We start from the raw sequence: 18025 nt of genomic DNA on the forward strand, positions 1-18025 counted from the left end.
CCTGGGTTAACTGCTCTGTAAAAACTGTTTGACCACAATGCCAGGTCTGGCCCAAGCTGGTACCAAAGCCCATCCTTGATCCCAGGCAGGAAACATTCACTTCATTTTGGAGGAAGTTGAATACTGTGGACATTGCCAGCCCTTACAATTGTTGTCAGGACCAGAAAATTACTCCAAGCACTAATTGGTTTCCTGGTAGAGATGTCACCTTCCTGTCCTGTTATCAGTATTGCATCCTAAAAACTGAGGTATGAAAATGCTGGAGCGAGCAAATGCTGATTGTCATCGCCCATCCTCTCAAAACCTCTGTTTCATCTGAATTCCGAGATTATTACCCACCTCTCCCTTCCCAGTCTCCTGTGGTCATTTGTGTGACAACCCCAGAGAACACAGGACATGCTCCAGCATTCCCCAAAGGTGTCTTCAACTCCTGCATCCTCTGGTTTAACCATGGCTGCTGATCAGCTGAGATGAAACGAGAGTTTGTGTCCCAGGTTTGGATTTGCTAAAGCATTCCCAGTCTGTGGCACAGCCAGGAGAGCACCAGAGCTTCAAACTTCCTACTCATTGTTTCCATCACTGTATTTTGGATGTTAAAGTGTTCAAACAAGCAGCTCCTGCATGAGTGGGAGAGGTTTCCCCATGTGCTGACATGACAGGCCAGATCTTCAGTTTAAGATTTAAGGAAGTTGCATCATTTCTCAGAATACAGAGATTTCCACATTTCTCCCACCTCCACCTCCCCTGCATGGCCTGAGTTTTTCCCAGGAAATATCTTCCCTAAGGAAGATCTCCATCTACTCTGTAAATACCTACAGCTTGGTTGGGTGAATTCAGGCTGACGCAGCTGAAATTGTGGAAAAAAACGAGCCATTAGAAATTCTGCTTTGGAGAAATTCCCTTTGGACTGAAGGCAAGGCCTCAAAGTGGAAATTGTTGGGTTATGGCTGCAGCAATCAGCCAAGGCAGCTGATTCCTGCTGGGAAATTGTATCACCTGAGGAGAATGGGAGATCCCAAGCTGGCACATGGCTGTATTTGAGTGTAGCTGCAGATTAGGGGTGATCTAATTGAGGCCTTGCAGTACCTGAAGGGAGCCTACAGGAAAGATGGACGGGGAATTTTTACAAGAGCACAGAGTGACAGGACAAGGAAGAATGGTTTCAAACTGCCAGAGGGCAGGATTAGATGCAATACTGGGAAGAAATTCTTCCCTGTGAGGGTGGTGAGGCCTTGGCACAGGTTTCCCAGAGAAGCTGCAGATGCCTCATCCCTGGAAGTGTCCAAGGCCAGGCTGGACAGGGGTTGGATCAACCTGGGATAGTGGAAGGTGTCCCTGCCCATGGCAGGGGTTTGGAAAGAGATGAACTTTAAGATCTCATCCAACCCAAACCACTCCATGATTCTGTGACTCTACAAGATGAGAAATGAGTGCTGGAAAGCACAAGGACCAGGTGGGGATGGAGCCCTTTAAAGGCCGGTGACGTGGTGGGCGGGGGCGTGGAGGTTGCATCATTAATCAAGTCCCTAATGCTCTTATAGTGCTAATCCATTAATGCCTCAGCATACAAAGCAGTTACTTCTCTCTCAGACCAATTTTGGGTCCAAGGGGATTAGGACAGAAGGGCTCTCATCTCCTGTGCTTGTGTTGTGCAGCACACCCTGGGCTCCTCGCATCTGCTGCACCTTGGAAGGTGAAAAAAGGCAGTCTTGAAACTGCAGTGCCCATTGCAGGTGCAGTTGTGGCAAGGCCAGAGATTTATCCTCAGCCCAGCAAGCCTCAGCTGGCCCCCAACAGCAACCTGAGATCCTGATCTTAGAGCCTATGGGAAATGGATTTGTGAACGACAAACTAGGCCATCAACGAAGTCTTTTCCGTTCAAGAGAGAGGGGGAAATGTGGGAAATGGATTTGTTGAGAATTTCTCGAAGCCTGACAGAAGGCTCTCATTGTATGTATCTGTATGCGAACTTCAAGATAGAAAATGCTGACTTAGAAATGCCATGGAATGGGACAGACATTGTTGAGAGAGAAATGGAACAAGTTTCAAAGGATGGCATTGCAAATAAGACTAGATACTTTGGAGAAATAAAACTATGAAAGGTGCATTGTAGTAGCACCCACGCGGTGTAATTTCAGATGATTGGCTTTAAGGCATTAACAGCATTGTGTGGCAAAAGCAGATAGGGCAAGAAATCCTTACAATGTATTGTAATTAAGAAATAGTTTGGCTTCTGATTGTGGTGGCATGAATTATAACATCTATATTGTCTCACCCTTCACATGAGACTGAAAATGGAATAAAAGTTTTTAAAGCACCTCTCAGTTGCCCCGTCTCTAAGTCACAAAAATTTACGATCCAACAGAGCCCACCGCACAGAGCGTGGTCAGGGCAGGAATATCACCCTGTGTGTCTGCTGCTTGTTTCCCAGCACCAGGAGATGGAGCCCTGAGGAGATGGCAGACACTGAGCTCCAGGTGAGATGAGCACAGCCAAGCCTGGCAAAGCTCCAGCTCTCCTTCAGGCTCACCCAGGAGAGCTGTTGCTGATGGAGAGTTCTGCTCAGGCCACTGTGGGGGGCCTGCGGTTGCTTTTAAAGAGGGGCCCCGGCAGGAGGTGAAAGGTGCTGGAGCATCCCACAGCTGCCTCTTACACTGGTGATGGGCCAAAGCAAGGTAATGTTCTGCCAGTCAAACCTCCACACAATTGATGTTTTGAGACCTGTGCTTTTGGCCTCTTACTCCTGACCCTACACAGGACATCCCAACAATCGCACCCCGTGCCTCAGAGCATTGTCCAAATGCTCCTGGAGCTCTGGCAGCCTTGACCATTCCCTGGGGAGCCTGTTCAGTGCCCAGCCACCCACTGGCTTAATGCATTTATACAGCTGCATTTCAGGACAAAACATGGTTTTCAGGCTTGTTTGGTTTTCAGGTGTTTCTATTTTCATAAAATTCCAGAGCAAATGAAGAGCTTTCTCAAGTGACCCTGCAAGGCTGAAGCAAGATGTGTGTTTGGTGAGGAAAGAGGAGAGATTTGGCAAAGAAATAGGTTCAGTCTCAATGGCAAAGAGGAGTCTGCCTGCAGCTGCACTTCTCAAGTTTCTTGACTCCCCTCCTACAGAATAGAACCATGGAATGGTTTGGGTTGGAAGGGACCTTTAGAGTTCATCAAGTCCAACCCCTTGCAATAAACAGGCTCATCTTCAACTGGATCAGGGCAGTCTTGGTAACACCCAGGCTTTTAGATCTCCTAGAAGTTGCTCACCCACCATTAGGATCATCTAAGCAAAGCAGCCCTTACGTGCACTCCGCCTGAAATTGTACAATTCTGATGTGCCACCATATACACAGTGAGAATTTAATTTTCTCTGGAGATTATTTTGGTAGAGAGCAGAAACTGATAACTGACACAGGGAGGTCTAGGCTTGTTCTCTTTTCCGGGGTAGCACAGTCACCTCTTGATGAACACCTCTGGGAGAGTTATTTTCACTCCATGAAAAATAACTCCATAGGAAGAAAGTGAGGCCCTGCTCAGAAGAGGAAAACACAGGAGGGGGTTAAACATGTCCTGGAAATGAGGTGCTGACTCATATTCCTGTGGGAACAGGGTCTAAGTGATTTCCCCAGAATAATCCCAGTTGTACCACACTCAGTTTTTCTGAGTGAGACCCAGCACTGTTAAGTGTAAAACCTTTCAATAATGGATTAGAAACAGGTGCTAATGGTATCCAAACAGAAGGAGGGGTTTTTGAGAGTCAAAGGGATTAGGCCCTGTCTGTCAGTCAGCAAATTTCTCCTGTCTTCAGCTAAATTTCTCCTCGAGGAGCAGGAGGTGTTTAGTAGGGGAGGAGGGGATTAGGAAAGGGAACCCCTGGGTTTCCTGCTGCTGTGTCATGTCCACTGGATGTTTGAGCTCAAGACCTTACAGAATTCTTTATCTGGGGAGGAAATAGGGTCAGAACAGCCACCGTGGTGAGGAGCTGGGACCTACAGCTTCAATTTATTAAAAAGACTGGAATTTGGGTTAATAGTTATCCACCCTGGTGCTTTCTCTACCCTGTATACTTTACTGGGGTTCAGCCTTGAATTTGAGCAGTAGTCCCAGCAGGAGATTTTTCAAGCCTAACACATTTTCCAAAATGCCTTTCCCCCCCTGCATTCTCCCTTAACACTTCATAAAAACTTCTCAGCCACCTTCATGGGTGAGTCTATTCTCATTATAGGGAATAAGTGAGTCTATTCTCATTAATGCCTTGAAGTTACACAGACTGTTTTACAGGTAAAACAGTCCAGGGAGGCTGCCAAAACGCAAATAATTATAATAAACAATTAATTATTGAGACAGTCTCAGAGGAGAAAAGTGCTGGAAATCCCACTCGGAGCAACTCTGCATAATCTCCTTTTGGAAAAAACCCCAGTCAGTCACGGCAGCGTGAGGTCAAGCTGATCATGTGCAGCTTTAGGTGATGAAGCCATGGCACGGGGTAAAGCTGGAGAGATTCCCCCTGTTCTGATGATAAACAGCTACCAATCTCTGGGGAGATTTAACATGACACCTGCCTGGAGTTACAGCCTGCAACGTGTGGAATCCTCACACATGGCTGAAATCAGTTCCTTCATTGGAGTCTCGGAGGGGAGGGGTGAGGAAGGAGGTGGGAGTGCAAAACACCAAGGGAGAATCTTTTTACCACAGAAAAATCTTTTTTACCACAGTTCTCATTGCCTTTTTTTGGGGAGGTGTTATTTTGGGCCAGTCATGCAGAATTTTTAGATTTTTCTGTGGTTACAACCATTGAATAGTTGCAAGCACCCTCTGGTCTGTCATCAGTGAGGCAAGAGTCACTTGCAGGGGTAATTCAGAGCTGGCTGAGCTTTCCCTGTTTCCCCCTAGAAGAAACAGAAGCACCTGAACGCAGGTAAGAATTTTTGGGACTTTTCATTTACAGCCACACCTCATTATAGGTTATAGGATTCATTGAATAAACTCAAATATTGAACTGTTTTTACTTCTACTGCACGTGTTTTGAATAAGGTGATGTTCCTCCTGGATGAGACATGGTCAACAAGGCCTGGAAAATGGTTCAGCTCCTTCTAAAGCAAGGATTTCAGGGGTATCTGTCTTGCCCTGGAAGGAATAGTACCACTAATTACATGGCTTGGAGCAACCTAGGGCAGTGAAAGGTGCCTCTGACTATAGCAGGGGGTGGAATGAGATGAGGTTCCTCCCAATCCAAACTGTTCTAGGATTCTGTGATAGTTGTTCTGTCAGTTTTCACTCTAGGATGCAGAAAGATTTTGGAAAGTGCTTGTCCTCCTGTATGACTGGGCACAATGAGAGTGTGCACCCATCCCATGTAATTCCAGCTGTCCATTCCAGAGGTCAGTATCTGAGCTAAGATCTCACATTTCCCTTATTCCCTGGAGAGATTAAGTCATTCTTGAGGGTGAATCATGGAATCACAGAATATCCTGAGTTGGACAGGACCCACAAGGATCATTGATCCAACTCCTGTGCCTGCCCAGACACCCCAACAATCCCGCCCTGAGAGCATTGTCCAAACACCCCTGGAGCTCTGGCAGCCTCAGGAATGTGCCCATTCCCTGGGGTGCCTCTTCAGTGCCCAAGTGGGAATGAAGCCTAAGAAAACACAAGAGTTTTGGCATGGAGGGATCATCTGGAGTCAGGGCTTGGCATTAGGACTTTGGGGTCTGCACTTGGCCTTACTATGGGGAAAAATACCAGAATCTGAAGATGCCTCTTCTCCACTGAAAGGATGAAACCAATTAAGGAAGAAAAAACACTTGCCCTCACCTCTCTGGGGTTGTGATTTTTGTAATTCCTTAGAACTTATAATACAATTTAAGAGTCCTTGATTAAATATTTGAAGCTTTGTCCTGGATACTGAATTTTTCTTTTTGTCATCCATGAGAGTTTTTCATCTTGGGAGAGGCTTTTGCATTCACTTAATCTGAATAAATTTAATTGCGTATCAGAGGCTGGAGACTTAAAACATGGGCTTGGTGATCAGAGAAGGCAAGAAAGCCTTCACCACCAGGAACCAGCTTTTCCCTGTGCTGCAGCTCCTGGCTGGAGTACATGTGGACAGAGGAGGAATGTTACAGTTCTGGCTTCTGTTCTTCTCTGCCAAGGTCAGGATGAATAATACTCAGGAATTCTACTTGGGAATTTCACCCAATTACAAAAAACCACCTAAACCCGTGAAGAAGAAGGACTTAGACAACATCCAAAATCCTCCATCTTGACCCACACACATTACTATATACTAAATTCCCAAAATCCAAGTTTCCAGAATTCCAGCAGAGGAGAAGGAGGGAGGCACTGGGTCAAGCTGGGCGAGCAGAGACCACGCTGCTCACAGTGATGCAAAACTCTCCGTCACCAAACCCGCACGGAGAACAAGAGAAAAAAACCCCAACAACATTAAAACCTCATTAGCTAATCGTCATCACCGCAGATGGTGCCCAGCCCTAAGCTCCTTTCTGCTCATCCTAATCCCACTCCAAGCAGCTCCCCTTGGCAGAGGAGCCTGTTGGCTTTGTTCTCTGGAGAAGTGGTGGAGAATGGGAGTACCTGGCACTGGAGAGAGCTGCGGGAAGGGGAGAGATGTAAAGCTTTAGGAAGGGAGGTGGGGGCCCATCTCCCTGTGCAGGCAGGGGCTGAGCAGAAGCATCCCACCCTTCCCTGGCAGGGCTGAGGAGCAGGAGCTGGAGGAATTCTCTGCTTGGCTTTTGATCCCCACCGTCAGTCCTCGAGGAAGGCCTGACCTGGGATGGATTATTGACCTGAGCAAAGCTATGTACCTGGATTACCTTCGCTGTGGTGAGTGGAACATCTCTCTGTCCCTCTGTGAGCTTTTAAACCATCACTGGGAAAAGGGATGGGACAAGGGAAGTACTGGAGGACTGATGTTAGTAGTGATTGTCTTTCTTGCAGCAACTCTGTCATCTTTTTTGATTTGTTTCTGACTAGGAAATTGAGATGTTGTTGGTTACGTGGGAGAAATAGGTGCCTGTGATAAACAGGAATCCTGCTTGCAGGGAAAGGTTCTGATGGGAACAAGCCATAGCTGGTGGCTGTTCTTTGCTCTGTTGAGCAATGCAGATGTTATCCCTGGAAGGCCTCCAAGGGCTGTGTTTGTGTTTTCCTGGGAGGCTTTGCAGTGGCCTCTGGGTCCATCCTTTTGGAGGCATTTCCCAGGCAAACAGGTCTCCTTGCTGACCAGAGCCAGATTCCTGTTTTCCTGATGTAACTTGCTGCAGCCACTTAAAGTCTCTGCTGCTATTTAGGGACAGCAGGAGATTGAGTGGATCAATCCCATAAGAAGATCCATGCTCCTGTGCACGAAGAGGGGACTCCTGTCCATTTTAAGCAGTGCTGCCCAGGCAGGGAGCCAGGTTTGCTCCAGGCCCTGATGGGAGAGATGTCGGTGTCACCACAACCCCAGCTGGAGTCTAAACCAAAATTTTTGCTCTGATTTTCTCTGTAAGAACTGAATAACCACAAGGCCTTTTTTTTTTTTTTTTTTCCCCTTTTCTTTTTCTTTTCTTGGCAGCCCCTCCATCTCTCTAAGCACAAACGAAAAGGGGGGCCTTGTGTTTTTTGGCTAACATGAGTCTCAGGTCATTAACCCTTGACTGTTCTTTAATGAATTACTATTAAAAAACTAATTGATTTCTTGGGCTGAAGAGAGATTCATACTGTTGGTGACAGAAGGGTCATTTAGATCATCAAATGTGACCATTTGAATCGAAAATGGATGAATTAATTTCATCCTGTAGCTCCTTTTCTTTCTGATCTTTTCACGTTGTGTTGAGAAACTCCTGGCAGGACCACATAAACTGAATTAATACAGGAGGGAAGGTGAGAACTGATAGAAATTCACCAGGAAGCCACAGGTCAGCATCCCACTGAGCCTTTGAAGAGAAGAACCTGGGAATCCACAGGAAAACCCAGCTGGTTCCACCTGCCTGTTATGGAAGAATGTTTTCTGGTGGCCGTACCCCTCATCTGGGAATTTCTGCACCTCTGTGACTCTTATAGGGTTTGGATCAGATTTGTATTTTCTTTTGAACATCTGAAACTCCAGCAGGTTCTTGGCCTGGCTGCAATCACTATGAACTATTGGTTGTGCTGGTGATTGATTTCTCTTTATCTTCCACATCTTCTACCCCCCAAAAATTGCTCCTTACAGCAACTGAGGGCACACGATAATGTTTCCAACTTTTTTTATTTGGGGTTTCCCCCCCCCCCCCCGCTTCGCTGGATATTCCTTGGCTCTCCTCTGAAACTTCAATAAGTCTTTTTCTCCTCTTTTTTAATTTATTTCCCTGTAATTATGGCTATCTTCTTATTTTGCTTTGAAGAAACACAAACCATTGGCCAAAAGATGAGTTTTATTGCTATCAGTTGTCCCAAGTAATTCATGCCATGAATGTAGAAGAGGGACAAACTGGACTTTTAAGTATTAAATGACATTTATAAGGCTTAGGTGGTTTAAATGTGTTTAAAATAATTTTTGAGAGATAAACAATGCATCTTTTAATCTCTTCCCTTCACAGTGTGATTCTTTCCCTCCTGCCAAAAAACAAAACAATCTCTTTTTCCCCACTCAGTCTAGTTTTAAATAACCTGTGGGAAGGGGCTTCCGCTCCTTCATTTGAAGATTATTCCAATCTAAATGACCTCACTTGCCCTTTTCTCAGTTTTATCCCATCACATCTATTTTTACCCTCTTGCTCTACATTAAGCTGTTCCTCTGCACGCCTGGGAAGAGGAAGAATTAGAGCCTTAACATTTCGACCACTTAGAGAATGAAAAATGCAGGAGAAAATCAAGACCCAGGTGCCTGGCTGCTGCCAGAAATGTTGTTCCAGAAAGGACTTGACTTTATCTCTCTGCAGTGCCTCCACTCCTCAGCTTCCCCTCAGCCTAACTTATCTCCTGGCTCCCAGTCATTCCTCATTGTACACTTCCAAGGGCTGTGAGCTCCCAACAATGGAGATCCTACTTCTTCCTTGGCTCTTGGCTCCCTCCTGCCTGCCAGCTCTTGAATTTTCCCTTGGGCATTACTTGGCCAAGCAGTGTGTATTTAGTTCTTTCAACATTTTGTTTTCTCCCTCCTTCATCTCACCAACCCCTCAATCACTCTGCTGCTTTTCTCCAAAACCTCCCAAAACTGGCGGCATCCTGCAGGCTTGTGGTTGTCCAGTGCTACCCTCAGTCTTCCTTCTCCTGCAGGGCATGGAAATTGAGTTTGTTGCCTGACTTTTTCAGTGTTTCTGCTGACGTTGGTGCCCTGGATGGAGTGGGAAGGATCCTGTGTGTGCTTAAGGGCTTAGAGGGAGAGCTGGGCCATGGAGAAGGGACAGCAAATCCTCCCATGGCTGTTTCCGAGCAGCTTACCTAGAAACAGTGGAATTTTGTCAGATATTGGGTTTGTGCCTCTCCCTTTGCTTTAACACAGAAATGTAAATCAAAATATTGGGGCCAAGGGGACAAAGTTCGTGCTCCTTTTGCTGAGCCAGTGGCCAAGCAAGTGGTACTGGGCAGGTTACTTGATCCACCAGAACCTCAATTTTCCCCTCAGCCTTTTTCTGTGTCTTCTGTCTCATGCTCCGAGAAACTGTGAATACCCAATCCTCAAAGTGTCCAAGGCGTGGTTTAACAGGGCTTGGACCAACGTGGGATAGTGGAAGGTGTCTCTGCCCATGGCAGAGGGTGGAATGGGATGAGCTTTAAGGTCCCTTCTCCCTTCCAACCCAAACCATTCCAGGATTTTATGACTATCACTTAGGTTTCTATCTCCACAGCTCTGATATGGGGAGACCCCAAGCCCTTCAGGCTCCCCAAGCTTTCTGTGGTATGTGCTGGTTTTCAGCTGGCTCTCAGCATTCGTGATGTGCTTGGAAGAATCCATGCATGGATGTTGGGAGAATGGTGATCTTGGAGAAGAGAAAGCTCCAGGGAGATCTTAGAGCCCCTTCCAGTACCCAAAAGGTACTCCAGGAGAGCTGGAGAAGGACTTGGGATGAGGGCCTGGAGGGACAGCTGAAGGAAGATAGATTTAGGCTAGATGTTAGGAAGAAACTCTTGGCTTTGATGATCAAGAACTGGTGCAGGTTTCTCAGAGGAGTTGTGGCTGCCCCTGGATCCCTGGAAGTGTCCAAGGCCAGGTTGGACAGGGCTTTGAGCAACCTGGGATAGTGAAAGGTGTCCCTGCCCATGGCAGGGGGTGGGACTGGCTGATCTTTAAGGTCCCTTCTAACCCAAACCATTCTGATTCTACAATCTGAAGAGGAGCCTCAGGGGGCACCTCATCACACTCTCCGGCTCCCTGACAGGAGGCTGCAGTGAGGTGGGGTCAGTTTCTCCTACCATGACTGCACTGAGAGGACCAGAGGAAATGGCCTTAAGCTGAGACCGGCGAGACTCAGGTTAGATATCAGAAGAAATATTTTCACTCTTTGGTTGGTCAGGCACTGAAAGGGGCTCTCCAGGGAGGTGTTTAGGGAGTCACCATCACTGGAGGTGTTCAAGAGGCATCTGAATCTGGCATTGGCTGATGTGGCGTAGTGGTTTAGGGGTTACAGTGCTGGGCTGACAGTTGGACTGGATGATCTTGAAGCTCTTCCAGCCCTGGTGTTTCTATGATTCCATGATCCAGTGATGGCAGTGCAGCATGATCTGGATGTCAGCCAGCAAAGGGAGGCTGGCTCATGTCGTGGCACCCAGGGAGCAGAGGTGACTCTCTGTGTGCTCACGCCTGATCACAGCAAATCTGTTCCTGCCAGCAGGCCTGGGCCTGCGCTGCCTGGCTGTGTCCATGTCCCAGCATGTGCATTCCCCATCCAGCCTTGGAACACTGCTGGAATCCAACAGACCAATAAATCTGTAGAAATTATACCTGCTTGCTCAACAGACATGGTGCTCACCCCAGAGCCACGTTGTGCCAGTTCTGCCCTTTAAAAAAAAGTTTTGTTTTTTATTTTTCACCCAGGTGCAGCCAGTAAAGCTGTCAGAATTAGAAAAGGACTCTTTGCTGCCTGATGGAATCATGTGTACCGGTGCCAGCTAACCTCCAGTTCCTGTGCTGGGTTGAACTGGGTAGTTCTGGGAGTGACAGCAGAGGAGACCCTGCCTCAGAGCCCAGGGAGCAGTGGGGCTCTGGCAGGTGACAAAAAATAACCTGCAAACTTGTAAAGTGGGAGAGGGGCTGGAGCCCCAGGAGCAGCTGAGGAAGCTCGGAAAGGGGCTCAGCCTGGAGAAAAGTAGGCTCAGGAGGGACCTTGTGGTTCTGTACAACTCCCTGACAGGAGGGGACAGCCAGGGGGGGTCGGGCCCTTCTTCCAGGGAACAGGGAGAGAAGAGGGAATGGCCTCAAGCTGCACCAGGGGAGGTTTAGATCAGAGAATAGGAACAATTTCTTCCTCCCACAGGGTTGTCCATCCCTGCCACAGCTGCCCAGGGCAGTGCTGGAGTCCCCATCCCTGCAGGGACTTAAAAGCCTTGTGGTTGTGGCACTTGGGGACATGTGTGCCCAGTGGTGGCCTTGGCAGTGCTGTGGGAATGGTTGGACTCGATGGTATTTGAGGGCTTTTCCATCCTGAATGATTCTGTGACCTAAATGTAGAATATTTGGTCAAGAGTTAATAGGAAGAAACATATTTGCAGCAACTTTTGGTACTAAAACTGCACCTAAGAATAATGAGGCCACCACAGCTGCTACAGTAAGTTACAACGGCCTGGTGGAACTTTTTGTCCTACTTTTGGGAACATTCCCAGGTGCATCAAAGTTTGTTTGAAGTTATCCCATACCAACTGCTCCCAGGTTTCCCTTGCATTTCGCATTCTTTCTGCATTAGCTGACCAGACTTATTCACCAGGTGTCATCCTCGATTCTTGACTGCACAAGCCATACTCATGTCACTGAGATGTGGCCACGAGGCCTGGCAGGGAGGGAGTTCTGACTTGCCCTCCACGAACACCTCAGTGAGCCCACGAGCACATTTGGCAGGTGCCCTTGCCATTAAAGTTCAGGCAAAGTGAAAACTGAAGTCAGAAAAACATGGCCCTTGGCCAACCCATGGAAAAAAAAGAAATCGGCACAGATAATCCCAGATATTTTTTGCAGTACTTTTCCAGACCTATTCCCATCCTGCTGGCAATTCACTCACCCATTTCAACACACTATCACTACAAGCTTCCTCAAAGGCATGCAAAACCTCTTAGTAAATAATCTTGCTATTCCTTATCACATCTGCTTTTGAGTGAGAGATAGGACAAATGGAACAACACTCCCATCTGAATCCAGGTCAGGATCAGATACAAGCTGGGAAATGGTGGAGTTGAGGAGCTGAATGATCACTGCAGTGTTATATAAGCTTTGCTTTAACTCCAGCATGTTTTAGATCTGTGGTTTTGGGATGAGTATGAGGCCAGGCAAAGGAGGTGAATGGCAGCAAGGACTGTATCTCTCCCTAAACTTTCACTTGCTGCCCATTCCCATAGAAGGAAAACAATTCCTGCTCCAGGGATTGAGGTGTGAGCTCGATTGGCCAACCCTTGCAGTCCTCAGGACAGGCAGGAGCAGGAAAGATCTTCAGATCAGTTGGGCATGGTAAGGGCAAAGGTGAAAACATGGAAAAAAGCAGGAAGTTAAGCACTGGAAGGGGCTGCCCAGGGAGGTGGTGGAGTGCCCAACCCTGGAAATGTTCAATAAACGACTGGATGTTGTGACACTCAGTGCTGTGGTCTCCTTGATGAGATAGTATTTGGTGACAGGCTGGACTCAATGATCTTGGAGAAGTCTTTTCCAACCTAAATTATTCTGGGATTCTGTGACTGCAGAAGTGAAGAACTTTATAGGCAGGATTTTGAATGGATCTTGTATAATATTGTGAAAACAGATAGAACTTTATGTAGGCCAAGGTAAGGACACTCAGAAACAGGTGTTTTACAGGAAGGGATGGCAGGAGGTTTGGGAGCAATTTCAGCCAAGAATCTGTGAAATTTGGCAACAGTCCAGAGGGGAGTGTGTGATGTGGAGGAGACGAAGGTGTTGAACAGGACACCGAGGTCGTGAGCTTGGGTGTTGGGGTGTTGCGTGAGTGTGGGCTATTCCAGCAGGGAGGAGGAGCTGTAGGGGGAGATAAGGAGGTGTTGTTTTAACTGTGATAAAAAGCTGCCCTAAAAGGGATTTCATGGAGTCGCCTTCTCTGGAGGCAATCCAAACCCACCTGGATGCGTTCCTGTGTCACCTGCTCCAGGTGACCCTGCCCTAGTGGTGTGGTTGGACTGGAGCATCTCCAGACGTCCCTTCCAGCCCGGATTATTCCGTGATTCTGTGAAAAGCATTGACAGAACCAGCTCTGGGAAAGCTCAGGAAGGAAAGGACAGACCCAACAGTGGAGGGGTGCACCTGACACCGTGAATACCAAAGCTGATGCCACCAGGTGACATCACAGGGATCACGATGTCAGCAGGGAGGGAATGAGGATGAGGAAGAACCACCAGGACATTCAGATCCTACCCTGGGGTGAAGGCAGCCGAGCAGACCAAGTCTCAAAAATGTGGTGTCCATTGCTGTGGAGGAGAACTGGATTTCAACTGCAGCCAACACGGAGGAGAAGGAGGAGATGACATTTTTAGCTGTTTTGGTTTTAAAACATAAGTTCAAATGTGGAATCTTTTAAAGACCCCAAACCATGTCTCAATTTGACATTTCTATACTTTTTCAAGCATTCTTTCAAATGCTTTGAAAGACTAATTGAGATGAAGCAAAACTTTTAATGTGATTTAATTTACTTTTTTTTACTTCCTCATCTCTCAAGAATATCAAAGGGTCAAATATCAGTTATTTGAAGGGTCAGCTCAGGAGAAAATGCAGTTCTTTTGGGGGGCTTTTCCCCCCTTCTTTTTCATTCTTCAGGTGCTCATTCTCAGTGGTTCTTTTCTATTCAATTAAATATATATATATATATTTTTTAAACATGTTTTCTGAAAGGTCAGCAAGGAGCCATTCAAGCAGTCATTTCTCATCATTTAGAGCCAGGACACAGGGAATGAGACACAATGGATAAAAACAACCTTATTGCAGCTTTCTGTGTTCATCACCTTGAGCTTCTTTTCCAGATAGTGGAAAGAAACTATAGTTCTAAGATAGAGTTCATTTAGACTTCCAGTTAGAGATTAAAGATATGGAGCTGCTGGAATGAGTCCAGAGGAAGACATGGAGATGCTCCAAGGGCTGGAGCCCCTCTGCTCTGGAGCCAGGCTGGGACAGCTGGGGGTGTTCACCTGGAGAAGGCTCCAGGGAGACCTCAGAGCCCCTTCCAGTGCCTAAAGCAGCTCCAGGAGAGCTGGAGGGGGACTTGGGACAAGGGATGGAGGGACAGGACACAGGGAATGGCTTCCCACTGCCTAGGGACAGGGATAAATGGGATACTGGGAAGGAATTGTTGGCTGTGAGGGTGGTGAGGCCCTGGCACAGGTTTCTCAGAGAGCTGTGGCTGCCTCTGGATCCCTGGAAGTGTCCAAGGCCAGGTTGGACAGGGTTTGGATCGACCTGGGTTAGTGGAAGGTGTCCCTGCCCATGGCAGGGGGTGAGACTGGATGAGCTTCAAGGTCCCTTTTAACCCAAACCATTCCATGAGTTGAACACAGCCTGAAAGACATCTTGTCTGTGGGATGGCTCTGAAGGAGAGCTGGATTGACATTCCCAGCTGGAGTCATTACGGACATCCACATCCCGCCTCAAGTATCCTGCCCAGTAGGATTTATTTGCCTCACATTATCCAGGCACTGGCTTATCCTTCTCCCAGCTCCCTGGCTGCACACAATCTTCCTGACCCTATTTAGGGTTGAGCAGTTGTGGGGCCACCTGACTGTACGGCCCCACCAGAACATTCCGTTCTCCCAGAATGGGCCCCAAAACATCTGGAAAGGAGCGTTTGTGTCAGAAATACCCCCCATTGTCCCACAGCTGGCAGTGGAGGGGAAGCATTGTCCCTTCTGCTCCTGCACAGTGCCCGAACAGAGCAGGTGTTCAATCCCAGGAGATCCTGTGAGCTCCTGCTGGCTCATCCGATCAGAGAGTCTGGCGCTGGGATTCAAGAGATGAGGGAAATTAGGATCAGTATAATTGTGCTAAAAGTGTAGGCAAGCAAAAATCGCAGAAAAAACCAAATTTAGACTTTGGCCAGGGCGCCAGCATTAGCAATGCTACTCTTGCATGAGAGGTCGGAGTTTTGCTGACATGAGCTAAAATCGAGGGTAAGTAAAAACTGGAAGGATATAAATCTTGGGGGTAGAGCAAAAGTAGCACAAAAAGCAGGACTAAAAGTTAGAACTGGAAGGATATAAATCTTGGGGGTAGAGAAAAAGTAGCACAAAAAGCAGGACTAATAATAAATTAATAAGGAAGACAAAAATTCAAAACTGGCTGAGTTATTGGACACCTTAAAAAAGAGTCCTGAAGAAGAAAACTACAAGAGAGTGATTTGGACAGGATTTGAAGTGAGGAAGGAAGTCACTATAAAAAAAAAAAAGCAATTGGTAAAGAACAAATGGAAGAATCCTAGAAAAAAGAATGGAAAGAACACAGATCAGCTTTGCTGATCTTGACAAGTTTGATGTTAGAGAATGAACTGAGAAACCAACTCTGTCACTTCTCAAAGGCAGCTGATGTGAACTGGGATGAATAAAGGAGGAAAAAAACTGGGAGAATATCCCTGATAATTCTTTTTCCTCCTATTACTCAAAGCCAAAAGGAGTCACTCCAGGTGAGACATTGTGTCTTCTAATACAATGGACCAAATGTTGAGGCCCAAACAAGAGTGCAGCTGTGTGGCAGAAGAATTCCAGACAAAAGGCCAAATAAACACGATTCCAGAGAAATTTTACTGTTTCTGCTGTTTATCAGATTTTACACAGTGCTGGATTTGGCTTGGAAAATTATTTAAAAGCATTTTAGAAAGAGTCATTGTTGGATGAATAAATGCTGTCCATGGATTCAATAATACGCATTTAAAAACTGAGAGTGAAAGTATATACATGTTAGAATGTGGAGGGAGCTGATTTGATTTAATATATTTTTAAATAACTTTTTTAAAAGAGTGTAAAAGGTACATTAACAAAAATCAAAATTGATAATCATTTGGAAGGAGCTGAGGGTATAAGAAAGGAAAGAGAAATCATATAAGGAGCCTGGAAATGTTAACAATGGTCAGAAAAATGAGATCTGTAATGAGGAAAAAAAAAAGCCAATGTTTCATTCAAAGGTTTAATAATCTCAAGTAAATGTCCTATTGGAAATGGAAAATAGGGAAATGATAGTGATGTAGAGGAAATTGACTTGTGCCTCACAGAGATGGAAACACTGGGATGCAAATGGTGGTTGGACACATGGAGAACCACATGCTATAAACTCTGGAGGTCCGGGGAATAAAGTGTCTGTGCATTTCAAAGGTTGCCTGTTGTCCTGAGGAAGGGCTGGAGTGTTTTTTTGTGGAAACTGGGGGGAAAAAGCAATTCCAACTCCTGCAGTTTCTGGAACCTGGGGTGAATTCCCCCTCCTGATGTACAGCCTTGAGCTGCCAGGCCAGATACAGCTGCAGAGTGGAACCTCCCCAAAGCTCCTGGGGACTCTCTTCATTCATCTCTCAGCAATCAGCTTCTGGGTGGCAACTTTTAGGCACAGTTTGCCTCAGGTCCTGGGTTTTGTGCATATTCCTGGTTCTTCAGCTTCACACTACAATCAGCTGGTTTGCTTCCCTGGATGCTGAACTTTCTCAGCCTCTTCCATCATTCCCTGTTACACAGAGGAATATCCTGTTACAGAGGAGCTTACCAGCTTAGGAGATCTCAGCTGCTTCTCCATAAACTCCTTGTGTGCCTGGGCTTCCTCCTCTGAGCTGGGAACAGCCCTGGGATGAGAGGTGAAAGGTACAGGAGCCACCTTGTGTGGCTGTGATTATGTAATCAAGGGACATCCCTACCAGACAGTCTCCATGGAGAGGCAAAAGAACTGCTAACACCTGCTCAGCCCATTCCTGATCCCTGTCATTCATGTGTGTTTTTGGGATCATGTTCCTTTCGAGTAATTAATTGTACAGTTTCACGTTTGAGTTGGGCAAGCTGCTCTAGTTTTGCCATGCTCCCTCCTCTGTCTGATGTGATGAATAGAATCGTGGAATCACAGAATCTCCTGAGATAGAAGGGACCCACAAAAATCATTGATCCCACTCCTGGCCCTGCCCAGGGCACCTCAACAATGCCATCCTGTGCCTGAGAGTGTTGTCCAGATGCTCCTGGAGATCTGGCAGCCTTGGGGCTGTTCCAGTGCCCAGTCACTCTCTTGGGGAAGAACCTTTTCCTGATATCCAACCTAAACCTCCCCCAACACAGTTCCAGCCATTCCCTCAGGTCCTATCCTTCATTATTAGAGAAAAGAGAAATAGCAACTCTGATTATCAATTTCCTAGTACAAACATGCAGAGCAAGTGGGACATCAGACTTCACCTCAGGAGGAAATACATGGTTATTTCCCCCAATATTGCCAGAAATGTGAGTAAAGGGCAGTGCTGATTGTCTATAACAACATTACTGGGAAATGCCTGGCTTCAGCACTAAAAAAACCCTCTGAAACAAAAGCCTTGTCCCTGATCCTAGAGGTGTTTCTGCCCTGTTGCTGGAGCTAAACAGCGCAGACTCTGAAACACCCAGACGTGGCTGTTGCTGTCAGATCCTGTCACAGCATCACTGGGGCTGTGTCCCAGACAAATGGGCTGCCCAGGGAAGTGTTGGAGTCCCAGTTCCTGGAGATGTCCAAGGAATGACTGGACGTGGCACTCAGTGCTCTGGGCTGGATGACAAGGTGGGGATCAGTCACAGGTTGGACTTCATGGTCTTGGAGCTCTTTTCCAATTCAACCATTCTATGATTGAGGGTTGTTGTTTCAATTAACCACAGCTGGGTGTTGAACAGCAAGTGGCAGAGATGGCCT

At 46.8% G+C, this 18025-nt stretch overlaps 1 long non-coding RNA gene across 1 annotated transcript; it reads left to right on the plus strand.

Annotated features, from left to right (window-relative positions):
* Positions 1-4747: 4747 nt before the first annotated feature.
* On the plus strand, positions 4748-12739 carry LOC136287908 (uncharacterized). The gene is made up of 3 exons (XR_010720415.1): positions 4748-4918; positions 6713-6843; positions 11021-12739. It is a non-coding gene; the product is annotated as an uncharacterized lncRNA (long non-coding RNA).
* The last annotated feature ends 5286 nt before the right edge of the window (positions 12740-18025 follow it).

The sequence above is a fragment of the Chamaea fasciata genome, unplaced genomic scaffold, assembly GCF_029207755.1.
Source record: "Chamaea fasciata isolate MVZ Bird 193981 ecotype frontalis unplaced genomic scaffold, bChaFas1.0.hap1 SCAF_3, whole genome shotgun sequence".
Classification (NCBI taxonomy): domain Eukaryota; kingdom Metazoa; phylum Chordata; class Aves; order Passeriformes; family Sylviidae; genus Chamaea; species Chamaea fasciata.